The sequence below is a fragment of the Palaemon carinicauda genome, chromosome 6 (genome assembly GCF_036898095.1).
Source record: "Palaemon carinicauda isolate YSFRI2023 chromosome 6, ASM3689809v2, whole genome shotgun sequence".
Lineage (NCBI taxonomy): Eukaryota > Metazoa > Arthropoda > Malacostraca > Decapoda > Palaemonidae > Palaemon > Palaemon carinicauda.
The window spans coordinates 163,895,009-163,901,237 of record NC_090730.1 but is presented as its reverse complement, the minus strand read 5'-3'; the positions used below and the strand labels follow the sequence as shown (position 1 = coordinate 163,901,237).

General features: G+C 39.1%; 1 protein-coding gene across 3 annotated transcripts in view; it reads left to right on the top strand.

The window, feature by feature from the left end:
- The first annotated feature begins 2,074 nt into the window (after positions 1-2,074).
- The window catches only part of LOC137642776 (uncharacterized), a 29,075-nt gene continuing 24,920 nt past the window's right edge, over positions 2,075-6,229 (top strand). Inside the window, exon 1 of one of the 3 annotated variants that reach the window (XM_068375625.1) lies at positions 2,075-2,139. The gene's annotated coding sequence lies outside the window, so the exon portion shown is untranslated. Of the gene's footprint in view, positions 2,159-6,229 lie in introns of all 3 variants that reach the window. The other 2 variants (XM_068375624.1, XM_068375626.1) reach the window with 2 other exon arrangements.

The window sequence follows — 6,229 nt, the reverse complement described above, 5'->3', positions numbered from 1 at the left end:
AGTATTATTATTATTATTATTATTATTATTATTATTATTATTATTATTATTATTACTTGCTGAGTTACAACCCCAGTTGGAAAAGCGGGATGCTGCTATAAGCCTCAGGGTCTCCAACAGGGAAAATAGTCCAGTGAGGAAAGGAAACAAGGAAAAATGAAATATTTTAAGAGTAATAACATTAAAATAAATATCCCCCATATAACCTATATAAACTTTAACAAAACAAAAGGAAGAGAAATTAAATAAAATAGTGTGCCCGAGTGTACCCTCAAGCAAGAGAACTCTAAGCCAAGACAGTGGAAGAGCATGGTACAGAGGCTATGGCACTACCCAAGTCTAGAGAACAATGGTTTGATTTTCGAGTGTCCTTCTCGTATTAGAGCTTCTTACCATAGCTAATGAGTCTCTTGCTATTGATTTCAGATTGACTATCTTTCATGATATTTTGTCATTTCTCCGCACTTTGTATAATATTTCTTTCGTCTTTTTCTATATTTCACTAAATAAAATTATACTACTATTTTCTTTGTCATTTTCTTCTTTTTCGTATGATAGTCAGCAAACACGGGTGCGTTCAACACGTTTGTTACGCCGAACAAAACAGTTTATTTATTGTTGGATTATCTTAAATATTTTAAAAACGTTTTCTATATAGATAGATTGGGAAACGATTCATACAATGGGACGTAAATACAAAGAAATTTTGATTTGGGAAAACGTTTGTAAATGTTATTTTCCAAAATGCTCTATTCACGCTCATACCAAACAAGTGTGAAAGGATGTTGTTGAACGAACCTTATTAGAGAGACTATAACGAAAACAGATGTTGAAGAGTAAATTATGGTGAACCGTGAAATGCTAATTGACTGACAATCAAATGATAAACATATGATCAAGTATGGTGAAATGCTAATTAAAATATGCTTCAGTAATATATGTCTGAACACATTAACGTTTAATTGGCGTTGCTGACCTTTCTATAGGTAACCCCAGTGGAAAATCATTCTCATGTAAGCTCGATACCTTTAAAATCTTATGAAAACTGAAAGTAAGAAAAATAAATTCAAGCGAATAGTAGCATTTTTAAACATAAACATGAAATCAATGCCAACGAAGTTGGAAGGGCGTTATGTTTTCACTCCCATTATTTTGTGTGTGTGTGTGTGTGTGTGAACAGCTCTCTCTCTCTCTCTCTCTCTCTCTCTCTCTCTCTCTCTCTCTCTCTCTCTCTCTCTCTCTCTCTCTCTCTCTCTCTCTCTCTCACAAGTTTATTCGTAATGAAACTTGCAGGAATAAACTGCTATGTAAAAAGCTGGAAATTATTAAATTTTGGAAGGTCAAGGTCAAGCAAAATGCTCAATTCACGTAATCAACCATAAGATTGGACATATTTGGCACAGAAGCTTCAAACGTGGTTCATATTTGAGTGTATGAAAATCCACGCCAATTAATACATGTTGAAGTCGAAGGTCAAGGTCGAGAAATAACCTGCCTCAGCGGAGGTATACAATACTGTATTCAATGCTTTGATTTATATATTTTATGTATAACCTTGCTGGGCTATTTTCCCTGTTGGAGCCCTTGGGCATATAATATCCTGCTATTCCAATTAGCGTTGTAATTTTAGCTGGTAATTATAAACAACATATCAATACTTCTTATGCAGGCGAGTATTTTGGTATATTATTTAAACAAAGAACTCCAAAAGAATTCCCCACCATATAATGTCTTTTATTAGACTTAGTAGTTTGTCGAGAGTATTAAATGTAAGTTGAAAGACCGTAGATACTACAACAAGGCAATGTATACATAATACCCCACCAAAAAAAAAGGATAAAAGAAATGTCATGAAAAATATTTTTTAGGAAAGCACCAAGTTTGCAAATAAAATTAGTTTCAACATGGAATTGACTTTGTCTTAGATTTAACAACTGTAATACAATTAATGCATATTTATATAGATAAAATATAAATCTGAAATAATCTAAAACTTAGATATATATGTCTTAAATGCTTAATTTTTCAAAATTCCTTATAAAGATAGATCCCGAACACATGCTTATTCTCGCCTGAGGAATCGGACGCCGTGTTTACATCGCTGAGCAGCACTAGTCCTGTCGCCTTGTTGGTTATAGGGTAAGGTAATGTTTATCAGGTATTTTTTATGGTCCTTATTTCACATTATTGTTTATTTATGCCTGTATTCAATTGGTGTAGACCAAGGACGTAGGGCAATTTAAATTAAATGTTATTGAACTGTTGTAGACTTAATCGAGAAGTGACGGCATCCCTGAGGAGTTTCCTGTTTGATGGGGGTACTCCGGTAGGAAAACCCAAACTTACACTAGGCCAGACATGATGTCAACATGATGTCAAATTATTGGTATAGACCGTAATTTGGGTGTATATATGATAGCGCCCACCTGTATATATCAATATGGATAACTTAGAATACGACAGTGTAAGGGGGGTCGCAGGGGGGCATTAGCCCCCCCCCCCCCGGTTAGATAAGTAAGTAAGGACACGGGTTGTAGGTTAGGTTAAGGGGGAAAGTTTAGGTTAGTTGGTGTCCATTTTTAATGAATGAGTGAAGAACTGGCCGCTGATATACAAAAGCTCCCCGTAATTTAACGGTATTTATTATAGCCTTGTGGGTGTACATATGATGCAGCCATCTCTATGTATGATGACAGGCTACTAAGAATAAGACAGTGTAAGTAGGTTAGAACACGGCTTGTAGGTTCAATTAGGGGTGCTAAGTTTAGGTTAGTTGGTATCCATTTTCTATGCGTGCAGGAGGAACTGGTCGCTGATATACAAAGGCTCTTAGTTTAGAACGGGAAAAGCTTTGCCTAATATGAAATGTTTTATATTGGAAAACCCGTTTTCTCTGAGAATGTCCGTAATTTTTGTCGCTAATAAATAGAGATAACATAATATATCGTACGGAAATTAAGACCACCCAGTAGGAACTGGGGTTTTTGGATTGGGAAAATTTACTGGGGAATCCATAAATAATGGTAGGTAAATAAGTGATACTTAAATTTCCAGCCAAATTCATGAACCATGTATTTTTCCTACTCGCTATCTTGTGTTTTATGCATTTCTGACTAGGATTATTGAGGCAAATGACCCTTTCATAAGTGTTTGGATCTCCTTATATAAGGACAATTCTGGGGGACCCCAGTGGGAAACCGGTGTATTTTTGGGTGGGGAATGTCATAAATGAGTGATTTGCAGCAATAATAATGATCAGAAATGCAAAATAAACATTAGATAACCAGCTCGAAAAATATATGGTTCATGTAAGGGCCTGAAAATTAAAGATTAATAATCTAGGATTCACTTCACATCCTTTTAATAGTTTTTGCTCTGCTGTGCGCTTGCTATGCTTGCGGAAAAAGAAAAACTGCAACCTTCGTATGCACTGGCAAGCAATAATGCTGAGCTGCGCTCTCAATCCTTGTGGGTCATTATTTCGGGGTTATTTTTTTACTTTCACATGGGTAACAATAGCTATACACTGAACAGAGAGTATTTCTATCCTAATTGATAGCCTACATAGATGAAATTACACTAAATTTCGAAATACTGTAGATTGTACTTCCCGTAAGTTCCCTCTTGGAGACGCCTTTATATGATGTTGTTTTAACTCGAACTGAAGGGAAGGTAAAAGAAAAAATGGCTGTAGTAGAACAAAATCTTGGATCTTGTGCATAAATACCTGGAAGCTCCTAATTGGTTAAAAAAGCCAGGTATATAATGATTACGTCAGATGAAAAACAGAAAAGCTGGCCAAAGCGAATGCAAGAAACGCCTGCGCAGTTGCCGCAGTAACTCGACATCGGTCTCCCAGATGTAAACACTGGACTTAGAGTGAGATATATACTTCACATTTTAAACGACTGATACGTAAGTTATTATGCTCCAGCCCCAATTAAACATGTAGAGAAAAATACCAAACTAGCCAGCACTCGTCCATTTCTTATTGCGAATTTCAGTTTCGCTATTTATTAAAGTAACATGTATTACCCTAATGGGATAACGGTAAAGTTAAATCTTATGTTTTCAATGAATTTGACCTTTATTTCTGCCATAAATAATCAGATGTAGAGATACATGGCCCTTCTTAATAACTACAATAATTGGGTTCCACAGTGGAAAGTCAGGGTTTTTTAAACATTTAAACTTACCTGCTGGTTATATATAATAGCTTTATTCTTTCTGACCGGCAGAAAATTCAAAACTCGCGCCCATCGCATCTATATGCCAGGTATACACTAGCGCCACCATGGAGCTAGGCCGAACTATCCCTCCTAGTCTCAGATTTCTTTCTGCCGCCATATTGGCAAGAACTTTGGAAATTCACTCGCCGTTTATCAGGAATTAACAGTGTTCTTGGTGATGTACAATTGTTTATTGGTTTTGACTTTCGCATTTATTGGACTAGCTTACGGATTCTCTTGGATATCTACTGATTTGAAGTAATTTGAATTAATTTTGATCCTTGCTTGAATTGATCTCTCTATTTACATTTTCAAAATGGCTGACCCCTCCCCTTCATATAGGAAGTGCATTAAAGGGTGTAAGACTCGGCTTGCAAAAGCCCCGGTGGATCCCCATTCAATTTGCATTAAATGTCGAGGTAAAATATGTCATTTTGAGGATAGATGTCAAGAGTGTTTTGAATTATCCGAGAGTCAATGGTTAGCTTATGATCGCTACTCTCGTAAATTGGAAAGGGATAGAGTTAGACGTAGTTCCTCCCGTTCAAGGGATGTATCATTTTCAAATGTCATTGAACCTAATTCCCCGATAGTGGTAGATCCTGAACCTAATCCTATTCAATCTGAACCAACAATGAAGGATATGATGATAGCCATCCAGGCTCTTGGTTCGAGAGTGGAATCGCTGGCAGCGGACAGAGACCAAATTTTGTCTGATGTGAATCTGCTCAAAAGTGGTAATATTATTAGTGATATGGAGGGTGCGTCTGTGCGTTCTTGTCGTTCACCTAGCCTTAGACCTCTTGCAAGCTCCCGGACCCATGGGAGAAGTAAAGTTGATCGGCGAAAGGGAACGAGAGGCGTCATTAAGCGCAGACGTACCTTCGAGCGTTCCTGTTGAATCTATTTCTCAGATCGCTCCCCCTCACCATGGGAAAGGTGAGGTTAGTTTTTTATCCTCATCCTCGGATGAGACTAAACAAGGAAAGGGCTGGCGTCAAGCTTCCAGACCCCTTAAAAGAAAGGCGGATGAAGGTGCGTAAGGTCGCGATCCTTCACCGCAAAGGCCTGGTTGTAGTCATTGGGACTCGTCAGAGAGCTTTCAGCTGCATACTGAATGCTCTCCTCCTAAGCGGTCTAACAAGACGTCAGATATTGACAGAATGATTCAGACTGAATCAGAAATTATTCCTGAGTCTGAGGTTACGGTGCATGCACCACCGCTTCCATCGGACTGGATTCAATCTCCCGCTTATGAGGAGCGTTATGAGAGCGACGAAGAGCGAGAATTCGCTTTGGAAGTCTTGACCGCTGTTTCACAAACGATGTCGCACAGGCGGCCTAAGCAGGATCCTAAGTGGTCTATGCTGCTTGATATGAAACAACAACTACTGTATCTACTTTCATGCATTCTTATCAGCCCGCAGTCGGCAAAGCGTTGGTTCATCACGATTCCGATCGTGACGCGATGTCGCACAGGCGGCTTAACTTTACAAGCGATGTTGATCGGTGTGATAGAAGTGCCGCTTTTAAGTCTGCTAGTACTCTTGCAGTACCCGTTTCTGTTGAAAGTAAACGTCAAGCGAATGAGCGTGACGTCGGGGGTCATCATTCTAAGCATGATGACAAGCGCCAAGCAGCTGAGCGCGAACTCACGCGCCAGGCGCCTGAACGTGACGCGACGCGCCTAGTAAAGCGTGACTTAAAACAAAGAGACCGTGACGTCTCCTGTCAAGCGGACCATGACGCCAAACGTCAGTCTATTTCAGTTCAGCATGCGCACGAACGTGACGCCAAGCGCAACGTTAATGAGCGCCAAGCAAGTAAACAAGCTGAGCCACTTGATCGCACACATCGCGCGCGCCTGATGCCCGCATGTGCGAGCGGCGCTTTTCAGAACTAGAAGCGATTACTCCTGCTGCTATTATTTCTGAAGAGGATCATGATGATCATTCATCCTTGGATGAACCATTGGACATTGCCTCTGAGGATGAAGGAAA